Source organism: Myotis brandtii, unplaced genomic scaffold (genome assembly GCF_000412655.1).
Source record: "Myotis brandtii unplaced genomic scaffold, ASM41265v1 scaffold919, whole genome shotgun sequence".
Lineage (NCBI taxonomy): Eukaryota > Metazoa > Chordata > Mammalia > Chiroptera > Vespertilionidae > Myotis > Myotis brandtii.
This window is the reverse complement of record NW_005371786.1, coordinates 652772-672082: the sequence shown is the minus strand read 5'-3', so window position 1 is coordinate 672082 and position 19311 is coordinate 652772. Positions and strand designations below refer to the sequence as shown.

Genomic DNA, 19311 nt, shown 5'->3' with positions numbered 1-19311 from the left:
TACATACATATAACAAATCATATTATCACTTCTCATTCTTTCAAAATATTTATTGAGTATCTAATTTGTGATCAGTTAATGCTAGACACTGGAATAAAAAAGTGTGCAAACATAGGAAATTCTTAAGTGTATTAACTTCCTGCAGCTGCCATAAAAAATTACTACAAACTAGGTAGCTTAAAACAGAAATGAAGGCTAGAATTCCAAAATCAAGGTATTGGCAGGGCTGCACTACCTCTGGAAGCTCTTGGAAAGAATACTTCCTTGACTCTTCCAAATTCTGGTGACTGTTAGCATTCTTTGGCTTCCTTGGCTTGTGGCCACATCATTCCAATCTCTGCCTCCATCTTCACACTGCATCTCCCTCTTCTGTCTGTGTAGTCTTCCCTTCTGTCCATCAAATATCCCTTGTATATCTCTAATTGATTTAAGCCCACCCAGGATAATCCAAAATGATCTCTGCATTTCAAGATTCTTAAATTAATTACATCTGCAAAGAACATTTTTCCAAATAAGGTAACATTCACAAGTTCAAGGTATTAGTACATGAACATATATTTGAAAGAGGGACATCATTTAACTTATTACTGAGTTTTAAGGAACTAACTGATTAATGGTGAATGAATTATCTAAGCAGAGAGTTAATAACAGACAAATAAATTCCATTAAAAGGGCCAAAAAAGAAGGCTTTCGTAGGAAACACTTAGGTAAGGTAACAAAACCAAGCATGGAAGATCAGGGAAAATTTCACAGAGAGAAGTAGAATGACAGCAGAAATTATCCAGGCAAAACTGAAGGCTTAATACAGGCAAATTCCTGGAGGAGAAAGAACATAAAATTCTCAGAAACCTAAAAATGTTCAAAGTAGTTAGTGAAGTAGTAAGCAGTAGAGCTCAAAAACTGAAAAACACAAATACATGGACTCTAAATAACATTACTAAACAATGCACGTGTTAACAACGAGATCAAGGAAGAAAACAAAAAATACCTTGAGCCCTAACCAGTTTGGCTCAGTGGATAGAGCGTCCGCCTGCGGACTGAAGGGTCCCAGGTTTGATTCCAGTCAAGGGCATGTACCTTGGTTGCGGGCACATCCCCAATAGGGAGTGTGCAAGAGGCAGCTGGTCGATGTTTCTCTCTCATCGATGTTTCTAACCCTCTATCCCTCTCCCTTCCTCTCTGTAAAAAATCAATAAAATATATTAAAAAAAGATACCTTGCAACAAATGAAAATGAACACACAAAACACACAGCAAAAGCAGTACTACGAGGGAAATTCATAGCTTTACAAGCCTACTCAACAAACAAGAAAAATCAAATAAACAATCTAACTTTATACTTAAAGGAACTAAAAAAAGAACAACAAACAAAGCCCAAGGCGAGTAGAAGAAAAAAAAATATATCAGAGCCGAAATAAAAATAGTCTTAAAAAAATATATATAAAAGATCAATAAAACCAAGAGTTGATTCTTTGAAAAAATAAGCAGGATTGACAAACCTTTCACCAGACTCATCAATAAATAAAAATAAATAAATTTCAGAAATGAAAAAAAAAGAAGTAACAACTGATGCCAAAGAAATACAAAGGACTGTAAGAAAATGTTATGAGCAACAATATACTAACAAATTGGACAATCTGGATAAATTCCTAAAAACGTGCAATCTTCCAAAACTGAATCAGGAAGAATCAGAAAATCTGAACAGTCTGATTAAAACTAATGAAATTGAAGCAGTATTCAAAAAACTCCCAACAAATAAAAGTCCCAAACTGGATGAAATCACAGGTGACTTTTATCAAACATTCAAAGAACTAACACCTATCCTTCCCAAACTATTCCAAAAAGTTTAAGAGGAATGAAGACTCCCAAGCTAATTTTAGTATCCTATTTCCCAAACCAGATAAAAATATCACAAAGAAGCTTGGCTGCAGTGTTGCTCAGTGGTTGAGCGTCAACCTATGATTCAGGAAGTCAAAGTTCCACTCCTGGTCAAGGCACATGCCCGGGTTGTGGGCTCGATCCCCAGTGTGGGGTGTGTAGGAGGCAGCTAATCAAATGATTCTCTCTCATCGTTGATGTATCTATCTCACTCTCCCTCTTCTTCCTCTCTGAAGTCAATAAAAATCTATTTTTTTAAAAATATATACTACAAAGAAATAAAATTATAGGTAAATATCCCTGACTAATATACATGCTAAAATCATGAACAAAATATTATCAAACCAGATCCAGCAATACATTAAAAAGATGATACACCATGACTAAGTTGAATTTATTCTGGGATGCAAAGTGGGTACAATATCCACAAATCAATAATGTGATGCACCTCATAAATAAAATGAAGGATAAAAACCACATGATCATATCAATGGATGCACAAAAAGCATTTGATAAAACCCAGCACCCATTCATGATATAAACTCAGCAAATTGGGAATAGAGGGAACATACCACAACATAATAAAGGCCATATATGACAAACCACAGCTACTATCATACTCAATGGGCAAAAACTACAAGTGTTTCCCTTAAGATCAGGAAAAATATATGGATCTCCACTTTCACCACTCTTGTTCAACATGGTACTAGAAGTCCTAGCCACAGAAATCAGAGAAGAAATAAAAGGCATCCAAAATGGAAGGAAAGAAATAAAACTGTCATTATTTATAGATGTCTTGATACGGTTTATAGAGAAACCTAAAGATGCTACCAAAATACTACTAGAACTAATAAATAAATTCAATAAAATAGCAGGATACAAAATACTACGAAATCAGTTGCATTTTTATACACCAATAATGAACATCAGAAAGGTAAACTAAATAATTTCATTTACAATTGCATCAAAAAATAATAATAAACATAACCCATGGACACAGACAATAGAGTGGTGAAGGCCTGGGGAAGGGAGCAGGGGCAGGTTAGAAGGGGTCAATGGGGGAAAAATGGGGACACATGTAATACTTTCAACAATAAAGATTTAAAATTTGTTTTAAATTTTTAACAATAATAAAATACCTAGGAATTAATTTAACCAAGTATATAAAAGACCTGTACTTGGAAAATTCTAAGACACAGAAGAAAGAAACTTAAGAAGAAGCAAATAAGTGGAAGCATATGCTGTGATTCATGGATTGGGAGAATTTAACATAATTAACATATCCATAGTACCCAAAGCAATCTATAGATTCAACACAATTCCTATCAAGATACCAGTGACATTTTTCACAGAACTAAAACAAATATTCCAAAATGTACATGGCACCACAAAACAGCCCAAATAGCCACAATAAGCTTGAGAAAGAAGAACAAAGTTAGAGGAATAACACTACTTGATATCAAATTATACTACAATGCCATAGCAATCAAAACAGCATGGTACTGACATAAAAACAGATATATAGGTCAATGGAACAGAATATAGAGCCCAGAAATAAACCCATGTCTTTATGGTCAATTAATATTTGACAAGTAGGCAAGAACATGCAATGGGGAAAAAATAGTCTAATCAATAAATGCTGTTGGGAAAGTTGGACAGATATGTGCAAAAAATAAAATAAAATTAGACCACCTTCTTACACCATGCACAAGAATAAACTCAAAATTGATTCAAGACTTATATTTTAGACTCAAAGCCATAAAAATCCTGGAAGAAAAGATAGGCAGTAAAATCTCAGACATTTCTCATAGCAATATATTGTTTCTGATAAATCTCTTTGGGCAAGGAAAATTCAGGGGGAAAAAAACACAAATGGGACTACATTAAAATAAAAAGCTTATGCACAGTGAAAGAAACCATCAACAAAATAAAAAGACAACCCATTGAATGGGAGAACGTATTTACCAATGATACAACTGATAAGGGTTTAATATCCAAAATTTATAAAGAACTTATAAAACTCAAAACCCCAAAAAATAAACAATCCAATTAAAAAATGTGCAAAGGACCTAAAAAAACACTTCTCCAAAGAGGATATACAGATGGCAGATTCACATATGAAAAGATGCTAAGTGTTACTAATCATTAGAGAAATGCAAATTAAAAGCACAATGAGATATCACTTCACACCTGTCAGAGTGGTTATCATCAATAAATCAACAAACAAATGTTGACATGGAAAAAAGGGAACCTTGTGCACTGATGGTGGGGATGTAGATTGATGCAGTTATTGTGTAAAAAAAATTCAAAATGGAACTGCCTTATGACCCAGTGATTCCACTTCTGGGAACTTATCTGAAGCAACCTGAAACACTAATTTGAAGGAATATATGCACCCCTATGTTCACTGCAGCATTATTCACAAGAGATAAGATTTGGAAGTAGCCCAAGTGCCCACCAGTAGACGAGTGATTAAATAGCTGTGGTACATTTCCAGAGTGAAATATTATTCGACTGTGAAAAAGAAAATCTTACCTTTTGAGACAGCATCAATGGACCTGAAGGGTATCACACTAAGCAAAATGACCCAGTCAGAGAAAGACAAATACCATATGATTTCACTTACATATTGAATCTAATGAACAAAATAAGTTTTAAAAATATAAACAGACACAAAGAACAGAATAACAGCTGTCAGAGGGGAAGGGTTTGGGGGGCTGGGTAAAAATGGTAAAGGGATTAAGCAAAAAAGAAAAAACAACAACTCATAGACACAGACAACAGTATGGTGATTACCAGAGGGGAAGGGAGGTGTAGGGAGGTAAAAGAGGGCAGAGGGGGCATAAATGGTGATGGAAGGAGACTTGAATTGAGGTGGTGAACACACAATACAATATATAAATAATGTATTATAGCATTGTACATCTGAAACCTATATGATTGTATTAACCAACTAGAGGCCCCGTGCACAAATCCGTGCACAGGTGGAGTCCCTCAGGGTGGCCTGCAGGGATCAGGCCGAAACCCACAGCCCACCGCTGCCTGCAGCTCCTCCCTGCCACTCCCATTCATCCTGGCTCCACTGTGCCTGCTGTGGGCTCACGCCCAATCAGTCCCAATCCTAGCACCCTCCTGAGGGGAGTGGCCTGTGGGATTGGGCCAAAAGCAGCTCTCCAACATCCCCCAAGGGGTCCCAGATTGTAAGAGGGCGCAGGCCAGGCTGAGGGACTCCAGTGGTGCATGATTGGAGTCACAGGAGGGCTCCAGGTCCTGTCTGGCCCTGTCTTGCCCAGTCCCGATCGGCCAGACCCCTGCAAAAAGCTAACCTACCGGTCAAAGTGCCTGCCCCCTGGTGGTAAGTGCACGTCATAGCGACTGGTCAACCAGTCAACTGTCTGCCCCCTGGTGGTCAGTGCACATCATAGTGAGCAGTTGAGTGGCCTTAGCATATCGTTAGCATATTACACTTTGATTGGTTGAAGAGTAGACCAGTCACCAGATGACCGGACACTTAGCATATTGGGCTTTTATTATATAAGATGTTATCCCAATAAATTAAACAAAAATTTTAAAAGTCTCTAAAGAAAAAATAAAAGAAGAGCTTAATATGGTAAAGCTGTATTAAAGAACTTGAACTTCAATATAAATATGTGGGAGGCCAATGAATAAATTTAGGAAGGGCAGTGGGCTGTACGTACAATGAATCATTCTGAATAATCAACTGGCTGCTATGAGGTGGAGGGAAGAAGGCGGCTGGAGGCAGGAGTACCAAGATGAGGGTCTCCTACACTCATCTATTGAAGTGTTTACGTTGGTCCCAACTAGGGCAGAGTCAAGGCGGATAAAAGAGATGAATTCAAGAGAGATGTTTCAGGAAGAATTGCTACTGCTTAGCAATAAAGTAAATTTGAGAGTAAAAATAATGAAAGTCCAATTATAATGAACACTGGGATGGATGACAATGTACTTCATTAAGATGAGAGACACAAAAGGAGGACAGGTGTAGAGCATGGAAGAGAAAAATAAATTTCACCTTAATATTTAAAGTTTAAAATACGTGTCTCTAGCTTTCAGACTGGTATGTGGACCATAGGCTAAGAGGGAAATTTGGGTTAAACACATTGATTGGCAGCCATCAACTTAAATGTGATAGCTGAAATGAGGGGCTGGGTGAGCTATCCCAAAGCAAAGTACAGAATAAGAAGTAATTCTAAAGACCTCTGAAGAATCTTCCATTTTAAGGAAAAGATAGATTAGAAGTAGGAGTCTATAAAGGGCACTGGCAAGTGTGTTTGCATGGGTGGTAGTAGGGATGGGCAGTGGGCATAGGAGAATTAAAATAGGAGTTTGCACAGTCTGAATCACTCCAAGTTTACCTATTCAGCCCTCTTTCCTGCTTTTCAAAGTTGTTTTTTTCAAATTTCTCAAGTCTCCCACCCATCACCTCTTAGCCTGAGATGAAAATGATTGCTTCCAGTAAGGTAGAATGCATGGTTAAATTCTGTCAAGTAATATGACTAATGAACCGACAAAGGATTTCTGATGACAATGGTGAAAGCAGTTAAAACAGATTGGATGAGTAGGATTTGGCCTGAGGTGGGTGGAAGTGGAAAGTAAGGAATTGGATGCATCCAGTTTGGTTATTACGATAAGAAGGGAGCCCAGCCAGTCTGGTTCAGTGGTTAAGTGTCAACCTAAGAACCAGGAGGTCATGGTTTGATTGCAGGTCTGGATACATGGCCAGGGTTGTAGGCTCGATCCCCATTAGGGAGTGTGCAGGAGGCAGTTGATCAATGATTATCTCTCATCACTGATGTTTCTATCTCTCCCTCTCCCTTCCTCTCTGAAATCAATTTTTTAAAAGAGAAAGAGAAGGAGAGAGACAGAACAGTGGCTAAAGGGACTTTTTATTTTTGCTTTGCTCCCTTGCTCCCCACACCTCTTCAATAGTGGGAGAAACTTGAGCAAATTTAAATACTGGAATGAAGGATGGATCAGAAAGGAAAAGGCTGACAGTGAATAATGCGAAGAAAAAAATTAATACGTGAAATCCTTAAAAACAAAATAATTGTGACCCATAGTCTGGATAGAGGTTCCACATTTATCCTAAAAGTAGAGACATTTTTCCATAGTAACAGGAGGCAAATAGAGAAGTGGGAAATACACGCAGGTGCTTTTTCTGATTTTATGGCATGAGGTCTTGGCTCTCAGTGAAGAGTGAGGCCAGGCTATCTGCTGAGCCTGATAAGAGAGGTGGTGACAAGGGAGATTTGAGGAGAGAAGAGAAGGCTGGAAAATGGAGCTTTGGGAAAGACAGATGAAGAGCTAAGCATAGAATGGTTCTTTACTGGTAGTTTTGGCTTTACTGTGCCAGTTTTTACTTTTAACTTACAAAAAGATTGTTTCCCTTGACGTGACAAAACTAAGCAATATTTACTTTCTGATTGCATAGTTTAAAATAAGATGGCAGTTCCCAGTATTACAAACAAAATAGCAACAAAGACTAACAGCAGAAGCCTTGAGCTAAAACGTATTTCTCATATACACATTCCAATAACTGGAAATGCATTTAGGTTCAACAGAACCTTTTTTTAAGTGCAAAAGACTCAAGTGTTTAAAATGTTTCAAGCCTTTCATCCATTCATAGGGACAATAATTGATGAAATCAATTCCTAAGTGAAATGTATCTTTAATTTTAAAAAAATCAAAGGAAAAGAAGGGGGGAAGAACTCTGAGCAGGAAAAGGCAGGCAAGAGGAGTTAGAGTGATAAGAGCGGCTTATATTTCTACCCTTTCTTGAATATTATCCACTTGGACTCCCTGATGTGTATCATTCCCTATATATTTCATACAGTATTGGAACTCAACATGTTTGCCTCGAAATGCTGAGGATCTTGCAGAAAATGCAATTTCCTTCAGCTTGTGAAAGAGAAGTTGAAAGTTTCTACAGAAGTTAAGAGGGGGGTCAATCCCATTATATAGTTGTTAATCTGACAGCCTTCTGCTAGGCTATCTAAAAAATTATAAACTTCACTCAGCTAGGGATTGAAAGCATTTTTATCCTCTCTCACCATCTAGTTTTATACAATTTTCCATTCCTCAGTCTTCCCAGTCAGTTTATTTCTTAGAAGCACTAAAAGTGGAAATGAGACAGCCAGCTCTTACTTTGTCAAGTTACTCTCACTTAGCAGCATCATTCTTGATTTTCCCAATACCACCTCAGTGTCAGAAGCAGCCAGAACAAAAGTGTTAAAATTCAAGTTACATAAAATATTAAAATATTCGACCCTGAAGACATTTTTAGATAATCTTCTTTGGAAGTTTAGACTGATTTAATGAAATAATTTATGAGATATAGCATATCCCTTGAGGGCAAAAATACACATAGAGAAATCAACACCATGTGGAGAGAATAGCACAAAATATAGGGGGAAAGGTCACCACAGTACATTTGGTTGCTGAATGCATATGCTGGGAAGAACTGAATTCTCTGTTGAAATCTAGTTGCTTCCAATATGTAGGACTGCAGGAGCTCTTGGTTCAAGTTACAAAAACATTAAAATAAGTACTATATTATTTTCATACGGGCTACTAAGAATTAAAAAAAGTGAAAAGTAAAAGAAATCAAAGGTTCTTGGAACATTTTTTAGAAGCCTGTCCAAATTCTGAAATTTTTATATAACCTCATGATGGGTTTATGAACAAAAGGTTATAGGAACGTATTTTACCTGTATGTCCAATTTCAATTATCTAGAAGCCTAACAGATAATGATATCTAACACTTTAAAATTTCTTCCTATGTACCATCATGCTTTTCAAGCATTTTATTCATATTAGCTTATTTAACCACTACATCACTCAATTAAGTAGGCATTAATTTTATAATCATTTAGAAATGGTAAATCGGAAGCACAGAGTAGATAAGTAACTTGCTGAGGATCACTCAGCAACTAATAGAACTGGAACTAAAAATAGGCAGCCTGGAGCAAACAGAGGGAGAACCAAGATGGCAAAGCGCAGGTACTTGCAGCAAAATTACAACTAAGCCCAGGATGACTCCTGTTGTGAGGGATGGGGGTGGGAGGGGGTGTGTGCAGGAGGCAGCCAATCAATGATTCTCTCTCATCATTGATATTTCTATCTCTCTCTCCCTTCCTCTCTGAAATCAAGAAATATATATATATATTAAATGCTTGCTTAGTTCTCAAATACTTGCTTGCAAATCATGTAGAGAAAAAATGCCTACATGTGAGTCATGGGCTTTATTTGTTACGGGACATGAAGATAGTCCCTACATAGAAATATGGCTGTCTTTTTGATAAAAAAGAATTATACTGAAAACTTCAACTTTTGAATAACTTTGAATACAATATATCAAAAATCATTTTTTTGCAATAAGTGATGATATGAAAATTAAAATTGACAACTTGTCAAGTATTAGACCTAAAATTATCATCAAAGCCCTTTTATTTTCTAGACCTTATTTATTTGTTTATTCAACAATCTTCCCTTCCAGACTGAACACATCTGTGGCAATCCTCTATAATACCCACCGCTCTGCTATGCTCTCTGGACATTGCCTTGCAAAGACAGCCATTGATTAAACAAACCCTAACTGCCTTCCTAAAGGCAATTATTGCTTATACATACACATACTATATATAACAATGATCTATATCCGTTAACCTTATATGCTGTTCACAGTACTATATATGTTGTCCTCACTATAACACTACAGGAAAGTATTATCATCTCCATTTGATTTAAGAAAAAAAACTGATCTGGGGAAGATCAATGACATGCTCAAGAAATTACACAGAGGGCTAAGTGCTGGACACAGAATTTGAACCCCGATCATTTGATTCCAGAGCCTACACACTTACATACTAAAAGAGAATAAGACAGCACAGAAATTCTGAAATTTCTCCTCAGTTCAATTGAATTATCTCACTGGGGAGACATGCCAAAAGTAAGGAAAAAGGAAAGCCCAACTCATTCAAACTTGGGTGGCAGCCCTGACCCATTTGGTCATTTTTAATATAATATAAATGTTCAAAATGATTGATAATAAAATGCACTGTTTCTGGCTTTCTAGACTTCAAGTACTGAAATAGCATGGTGTGAGTATTTGAGTACTTGAACTAAATTCAAAATTAGCCTTCTCAGCCCTCCCTGAGACACCACCACTCCTTTGTAACAAAGAACTGATAGGCACCTGCTGGTAGTCTATGGCAACCACCACTGTATTGATTATATTAAAAGATAACAATGGCTTACCCTATGTATAAACTGTGCAGCTCTAACAGGCTAAATCATTATTGTAATTTTCACACTTGCTAAATAGATATAAGTGCTCCTAGAGATAGATGCATTTTCCCAGAATTATATTAATAACATTTAAGTGATGCTTCAAACTCAATTGACTAATAGTTTGGTTTTTTTTGTGTGTGTGAATTCAACACAATGAAATAAGCAAGAAGTTACAAAAGTAAAAAAAAACTGTAGGAAATGAAACAGTTGGGTGTGTTTATTTTTTCTTTATAAGTGAGACCTCGTGTGTAGATGTATGTATATGTGTGTATTGCTAAATGAATATGTAAAATGAGTACATTTAATTTGAGAGCACTGCTCATCCAGTCCACCTTGTGTGTTTTTCCCTCAACACACTGGAAGTAGAAAAGTTGGAGAAATCACTTTTTTACCTATTACTCTAAATATACCTTTATTTTTTCACCCTCCTCTGGCCACCTCATTGGAGTTTGGTAGGAACAGACACCAGCATATAAGCGAGAGATAGTGGGGGTAAGCATGTCTTCACTATTTATGTATGCCTTGAGTCTTCTTTTCAAGCATTAAATAAACCCAGTATGTATTGTTGTGCTTGTCTAAATACATATTCTCAGTGGCACAAATGTTTTTTTATCTGTTCTGTTTTTGTTGTTCACCCAAGCATTACAACTACATTTTGAGATAATTTAGGAATTGTTAAATATTGGTGTGACAGATGGAGGTCATAAGGAGAGCAAGTATCAAATGTGTGTCTTTATCTTTACTGTCATCTTCAGAACCTCCTATTTCTTTGCACATTTGCACCTTTGTTTCCATAATGGTATTTTTGTAAACATATATGTAAATATGAAGGAGATAGAAGAACAACATAGTCATGTCAGATGGTTTTAAGATTCTAAAGTATCCAGGACTTACCTCTTCATCCTAAGCAAGTCAATCAAATGAGAAATGAGCATGACTGCTGGACAGAACTTATCCACACCTGAAACTGTATGCTAGCACTTTGCATAATGTCTTGTCTTTATTTTAATTACTAAAGCAATTCTTATTTAAAATATATTTTATTGACTTCAGAGAGGAAGGAAGAGGGAGAGAGAGATAAAAACATCAATGATGAGAGAGAATCATTGACCGGTTGCCTCTAGCATGCCCCACACTAGTGATCCAGCCTGCAACTTGGGTATGTGCCCTGACCAAGAACTGAACTGTGACTTCCTGGTTCATAGGTTGATGCTCAACCACTGGGTCATGCTGGCTGGGCTCTTAGGCAATTTTTGATGACTCTCATCTTTATAAAAGTTCTACATGGGGAGACACAGTTGAAAATTTCTCTAAAGGCTCTCATGGCTACCTCTAACAAAACAAAGTTCCCAAACAAAACTCATTTCTCTTCTCTAACCACTTAAATGGTCCAAACTTTCTCACCCTTTACCGTACATATCCCACCCCTGATTTGATTTCTTTTATAGAAAAAAAACAAACAAAAACACATGGGAGGTTAAATGATCCAGCACAGCAATGAGCAGGGGGGAGAAACTATCTCATTATTTACCAGATTGTGTACAGAAGACTGTGTTTCATACTGTCTCCCATGGGGCAAAGTAATGAACTAGTCATGTTTCGATCTACTAGGTCACAGCAAATAATTAAGACACTTGTTACAGTCATCTGTGTGGTGTGATCCTGTAACAAGTCAGAATGGATTTTCTATAAATTCAAGAAAAGGTCCTTACGACCCTAATTTTAAAATCTACATCTTAGCTAATTAAAAACAGTCCCAAATTAATTCATTATTTCACATCTAGTGTGTTGAGAATGTACCAACTGATTTCAAGAGGAGAGAAAAACCTTAATTTTTTCCTTCTGTTCTTAGCTCTTCCAATACTTAAGGTGTTTACTGAAAAAGAAATATAGACACGCTCTAACCCCCCTCCCACCCACCAAAGTGTGGAGTTAACATTAGAAGAGTTGGAAAAAGATGCTGAGGGATCTCTGAGGATATATATATAGCTTAAGTTTCACATCTACCAAGTATAGCTTACGTGTGGATCTGACTAAAAATATCTTACCTCAAAATATTTTCCATATCCAAGGTGTGATCTCACAACTTTATGTACCTTCTTATGAGGCAAGGATGATTAGCCCTATTTCATAAATAGCAATTTTTAAGTACAAAGAAGGTTATACAATTTTAAAGTGACTTTAGTGTCTAGTTTTTGTTTGTTTGGTTGGTTTTTAATGTGGTAAAATACCCAGGCCAAACATGCTCCTAAAATCATTCTGAACAATTCTGAAAATGTCTTATTTAAAATTCTGAGATTTTCATCCTAGTTTTTATTTGCAAAAAATCTCTTCATATTCTGATTATTTTTTAATTATTTCTATAACTCATACTGTGCAACTTAGTTACTAAACTATTTTACAGCTTTTTAAATCAATCATTTCAAGAAAATAAAGTGTTTTGGAGTCGTTTTTACTTACTTATTTTTTCATAAATGATTAGGAAAAGATATGTAATAATTCTGAATGAAGTAGGTTTGCTCTGAAATAGTGCTTTGTTCTAATTATCATCCTAATGTAGTTTAATGAAGATCTAAGTATATCATTTTAATTGCAGCTAAAATCAAATTATTTTAAATGAAATTAGGAATTATTATACAATAATCATACAGTAATCATTCTTCGCTAAATATCACATTCATTACCAATAAACACTTTTGTAATATATATGTATGGCAAAAAAAGTGGCAAAATTAACTCAACTGAAAATAACAATGATAATTATGATTGATAATTTAATTAAATAACATCTAAACAAGAACTATAAAAATATTTTTAAATTTTTATAAAACCTTACAAATTGCAAAAGCTTAATATATAGCTCAGCCTAATTCCAATTTTGTAGAGCTCAAATAATAAAATAAACTTTTTATTTTTGCATGACTAAAACTATTTCTCAATTCTCTTTGTATAAAAGGAAAAGAAAACCTTTTAGATAAATAATTAGAGAATTTTTAGATCATATTTTTTATTTTCTGTAAAATAGATGGGATAAATGTTTAAAACTTATGGCACCTATAAATATTACTTTTAATGTAAAATTATAATAAATACAAAGAATTGATTTGTAAGCATATAAGAGACTTGAGAAATATGTAAATACTAAACAACATGGAAATTAACATGCAGTTTGATCAGTGCTTTCTGTTTTTACGTCCCTTTAATTTACCTCTGATAAATTAAATTATTATGTGAATTATTATTTATATAATAAACACTATTTATACTGAATAGTAGATATGCAAACTATTAGTGATGTGCTCTGATAAAATACAAATTAAGAGTATTTTAAAAGTACTAGCCATTCTGTGATTTTGAATTTCCACAAATTAAACTATTTCCCTAAAACCCACTGTAACAATTAAACTACACAAAACAGTGAAAGTTTTCAACTCCTGTGAGCAATGCCATGCCACCCTTAAAACCACAACTGTGGTTTGACAAATAACTGCTGTAAAAACAGACCTCTCATTTGGGCATGTGACTTGTTTTGAATAGCTTCATTACTTATTGCTTTCAATGCCCCAATCAGCACATAATCCTTAACCTCAGCATTTTACAACTTGGTGATAAACATAGTAAAAGATGGCTTTTGGAGAAAATTTTAGCAATCAACCAAGAAAATGTCTTTTTAAAATAAATTGCTAAATTTAATTAACACATTACCCCAATAGTCAAATTATATGCTTCAATTGAAAACCTTTGCATTTAGCTGACTTACTAACATTGAAATATAGATACATTAGCAAAATATTACATCATAATACTAAGCATGTTTAATTCATCACTGCAAGCAACTTTTTATTTTGTCAATTGCATATGTGTGCATAAAACTCAACTTTTACTTATCTGATACTTGTATAATGATGTCAACATACCCTATTTTTCTTTCCAATTATATTTATTAATATAATAAAACCAATAAATGCTTACCTTTTCCTGTTTTAGAATGAATCCTATCTTTCAGAAAGTAATTAATTTTTTTAAACTTTATTTTGTATCTATAAGAAGTATTAATTTAAAAACCATAATTTAGGCTAACAATACTAAAGTACATGACTGACATTCACTTTACGACATTTACTACTACCTTTTCTTTATTCTTGGTTCCAAAACTGTTACATAGAATTAGTAAACTGGAATGTCACAAGATATCTATCTTGTTACTCTACAGCATAGGAACTTTGAGAAACTGTTCCTTCTCTTACCACTTCATCCCTTTTATACCCATTAACTTATTATGTGATATTAAGCATCATTTTACTACAGAAGAACCAGAAACAAGGAAACCATTTTTGAAGATTATGATGAGAAATAAGAGAGTTGATTTGTCATTTTTATATTCTTATTCCATTGGAGATACAAATTTCTTATTAAGTGTCAAAATCAATAGACCCAGTTGATAGGTTGTAAAGATCTCATTAATAAGATTAATTAGTGTTTAATGTTAGCTATACCTGCAAATATTTCAGGTAGTTATTGTTAATTGAATGAGCAAAATTCAAGAAAAAATATTTTTGTTTTAGGTGTTTTATCAATATTGGAATGGAAGTTTTACATAATAGTGTATTAACTACCAATGGTAATAAAATCTCATTTCATACCAAGGGTTGTAGAATAAGTGATCTAAATAGAAAATTTTTTTTAACATCCCAAGTATCCATGTCTTATTTTTAGTGCAATTACAGAATACACTTTAAATCAAAGTTCCGTCTCTATAAGAAAGGATGATAGATATCAATAACTAAATGAAAATATGGCAGCATTTTCCCTCAAAATTCCAATCCACCAAAAATCCATAAGCAACTAGTTATCTTTAGAGTTTAGCAACCGGTAATGATTACTTGTCATAATGAAAAAGCAGATTACTTCCATATATTTCACCTACTAACCACTCACTGTGTAAAAATAAATTAAACTTTGTTAAGTATAAGAACCAATATTTAGTTGCCATTACTATATATATTTCTGTTGTTCACAAATGGACAACTTTAGCACTTCTATATGTGGAAGGTATGTAGTGTACATGGGTGATGACCCTTGAAATTAAAAATATTAATATTCCGAGTGGATGCACAGGACTAACTGGAAAAGTGTTATATCAATATCATAAAGAAGGCTGCAGTCAATTGTTAAGTTTAATTACAGGAACTGTTTCACTTATTAACAAACAAGAAACTCAACAATATTGGATTTCATCAACATTTTGTGAAGGGTGTTTTGCACTATGGCTCACTAAGAAAGATAGTTATTCTGATCCATGTTAAGTCAACAGCAATGCACATACTAATGGATTGCATACTAAGTAAATACCATACTACATGGTATTTCCGATTTGAGGGAAAGCTTTTAACAACAAACTGTTATCACCAGACTGTGAAACTGAAGGGACATGCTTGATAACTCTGCCTGTGTATACCCCACGGTACCACCTTCGCAACAGGGGAGAAGAAACAGAGACGTTAAGTTCCCCAAGGGTAAAAAGCTGTTGCTAAGCAAAAATAACAACCCAAAATATAGAAAGCTATAGTTTGTTTTTTAATCACTACTTTCCTACTTTAATGCTTTAATTTGCCCAATTCAATATACACACCCAAAGCAGAGAAGAGGCAAAGACAAATCTCTGATAAACTTGCACCAAACCTACTCCCACATCCCACAAATAAGCACTTACCTTTCACCCAGATCAAAACAAAGTCAACGTTAAAGACCAACTGTGAGAGATTATCTTTACTTCCTGAGCTCTCTGACCCTCCTTTTCTAGTTCATTTTACATTTCACCATGTCATTGACTATGATCTTAAAACAACTACTTGCTTAAAACCCAAAGTCTCTAGAGTCTGGTCATGTCAGTTCGGTAAAGACTTAGGAGAAAAATCCACCTTCCTCCTGGCGCCCCCCCCCCCCCCCCGCCCCGAGGGTCGCAGCAAGCCTTACCAGCTTTCCTGTGATCTTTCTCTGGGTGGCACTTACCTGCTGCTCCCCAGGCTCCGTGGATTTCACCAGGTGCTTATCCTTGTACAGAGACCAGAGACCAATGTTGGGCAGGAATATTAAAGCCACCATGAATAACAAAGTCATCTGCAGAAATCTCTTCTGTTTCCTCTTCATTGCAAATGATAACAGGTAAGGAAAGTTAAAGGAGATGGCTCCCTGACTGCTCCCGGTGTTGAATGCCACAGTCCTTTCCTCTCCCCTGCCAAGCACCAGGAACTGCGGAGAAGCTACAAACTTTTGTTGCGTGCTCAGCACCAATCTGCACGATTCAGAGGGAGTTGGGCATCTGCAGAACAAACGCACAGTTACTTTCCCCCCCCAGAAAACTATGACGAGGGCACTATCTATTGGCTTAGAAGTAAATGACTTGACTGAGGGAATCATTAAGCCTATTGACCTCCATTAATGTAAAGCGATGGAGTAAATATTAAAGGTTTCATAGACTAATCGTAAGTTATGAAAAGTCAATGGCATGCTAGATACTTAAGAAAACGGGAGTTTTGGAGTGTGTGTGTGTGTGTGTGTGTGTGTGTGTGTGTGTGTGTTGTGTGTGTGTGTTTCCCCACCTTAGTGTGGAGGGCTGGGTTGAGGAGGAGCGAGTAAGTAAAAACTGTGTGGGAGCAAGCGGCTCAGCCCAGCAAGTGTTAGGAAGAGAAGTGTCCGCTTTGGACACTGCGGCATCACCTTCCCCGTCTTCCCGGAACATCGCCTGTTATGTTCCCCTGGGGAATAACCCACCTGAACTCAAGTTCAACTCCCTCCAAAGCCAGCGTGCTGGTGGGCGCTCAATGGGGATGGATGCGGGGACGCGCGGGATCCGGGAGAACTCCTGTTTGGATGGAGGCGCACCAACTCCTGTCGATGCTCCTCCGCAGGCAGAGGCTGGCGACCTGGGAGCCCGAGGGAACGGAGGCTACAGATGTCAGCGGCGTCCAGCCAGGAGGCGGAGGCGCCCGCGTTTCCCCTGAGCAGCCCCAGGAATGTGATTCCTTGAAGTAAGCTCTCTGCCCATCAATCTCTTCCTTCCTCCGGTGACGGCGACGCGCTCACGCTCCGCTGTTCATGTTACCATTATTTTCCGGCCACTGAGCGAACCCAGAGAAGCGCCAGGAGCGCCGAAAGAGCGCTGTCTTCAATCTCCCCTGGGGGAAGGGGACGGAGAGTGGCGAAACCCAGTCGGAGCTGGGATTGCAGTGAGTGAGGGCGCCGGGGAGGGGAGCAGACCGTGAAGATGCGCCCAGCTCGCCCCCAGCGCTGCTCCTCGCTCGCAGCCTCCTGCCTTCTGCTGAGAAGGTGCTGATGTCGACCACGACCACGTGTGGGAGCCCTGGAAGGGAGGGTGGGCGCCTGCAGGGGGTGGGCAGTTCCTCCCAGCTCCCAGATCCTATATAAACAAACCTGGGTGGAGGAAAAGGAGGCGGCAAAGGCGCAGCTGGAAGAGGACCTGGAGCTCCCAGCCTCCGCGGATACTCTCTCTACCAGGCCTTTTCTGGGCAACTTCGGACCGGCGAAGACAGCACCTTCCCCGCTCGGCTCACCCCAAAGGGGCCAGGCCAGAGATTCCGGAGGAATAGTCACCGGCTGCTCGTGGGTTTGCCCTGGATTCCTCCATGGTGCCTACGAGCTAGGCGAGCCGGGCCAGCCGGGCGCAGCGGCAGGGGGCGGAGGCGAACGGTGGCTGAGCAGGTCCCGCTGAGAGGGGTTCCCCGGGAGGCGCGCCCTGCAGCTCAGGCCAGGTACGTAGTGGGAGAGGAGGAGGAAGAGGATCCCCAACCGAGGCAGGGGTGCGGTTCAGAGTTCTCGGGCAGCAGCTTCTGCGGCGGCACCATGGAGACCAGGGCGACTGTACTTGGGTCTGCAAACACCAGGGGCCCCGGTTAAGATTTGGCAGTGCCACCCCGCTCCTCCCCGGCTCTGCTCGTCCGCACCCCGCGCTCCTTAATGAACGGGCTACCTGTCCTTCACACTCCTCCCACGATCCCCCCAGAAAAATGTGGGGATCCAGATAAGTCTGTCCGAAGGGACTCCTTAGTCTCCCTAACGTAAAGATGCACCAACGCCCCAGACCGCACACGCACGAACCTGTGGCGGCCTCTCCAAGAGATCGGTGCGCCTAGCACTGTGCCCCAGGCCCTCTCTGGATCGGAGCTCGTGACTCCTGAAGGAATGGGGGCTTTGAGGAGGCGACAGACATGCACGCAGTGCCCGCTGTGTCGGCCTGTCTACAACTAAAAAGAAAGGACTCGATCATCTCTTTGTTACAACCTAGATGTGATGCTCACACGCTTGGGATAGATGAGACTGTGGGATCCACAATGGTTTTTTTCTCCCTTCCTCCCTCTCTTCCTCTCTCTCCCACCCTCCTTGTCTCCTCCCCCTCCCTCTGCCTCCTACTTCTACGCTGTCTTTCCCTGTCTCACTTGAGACTCAAGACAGAGAAGTGAGTGTGTTATGCCTTCAACTCCTCACATTTTACATTGTAAATGTATTCAAACAGTTTGCATGAATAAAGCTTTGTGCCGAAATACTTGTTTTTGTGAATCACTTGCATTTCAAGAGTATACAAACACATTCAATAAATGTTTTTGAATATGTCCTTTAGATAAAGACCAGGTACCTTTCAATTTAACAAGTGGAACTTCATAATCTAAAGTGCAAGGGACATAATTCCTCACCACCATACACATACACACACACACAGCCTTTTGTACTCTGCATTTTTTTTTCTAACCTCCTTTCTCTCTCTTAGCAAGCTTAGTTCTGAGACAGAAATATGAATCCTGGCAAGCAATAGATCTGGGAGAGGTTTGCTGGGAGGATTATCTGATCCTCAATCAAAGGTTTTTGGAAAATTATTTAAATTCAGGGTGTACCAAAAATGTATACACACACTTTAAATATTCATAAAAGCAGTGTTTATTAACGTATCATTCATTTCCAAAATTGCTCTATCAGCTGTTAAAGTATGTATACATTTTTGGGGACACCTGTATATTCAATTTGTACTCTCTTATGGATAGTAATTAATAATTATAAAGTAAAAGAACTCAAAAGTGCTCTAGGAATTAAAATATTAAAAAATCCCTTA

At 37.8% G+C, this 19311-nt stretch overlaps 1 long non-coding RNA gene across 1 annotated transcript; it reads right to left on the bottom strand.

Annotated features, from left to right (window-relative positions):
* Window positions 1-379: 379 nt before the first annotated feature.
* On the bottom strand, window positions 380-18709 carry LOC106724655. The gene is made up of 4 exons (XR_001360502.1): window positions 16962-18709; window positions 16200-16509; window positions 11373-11381; window positions 380-390 (listed from the first exon to the last, which is right to left on the bottom strand). It is a non-coding gene; the product is annotated as an uncharacterized LOC106724655 (long non-coding RNA).
* Window positions 18710-19311: the final 602 nt, after the last annotated feature.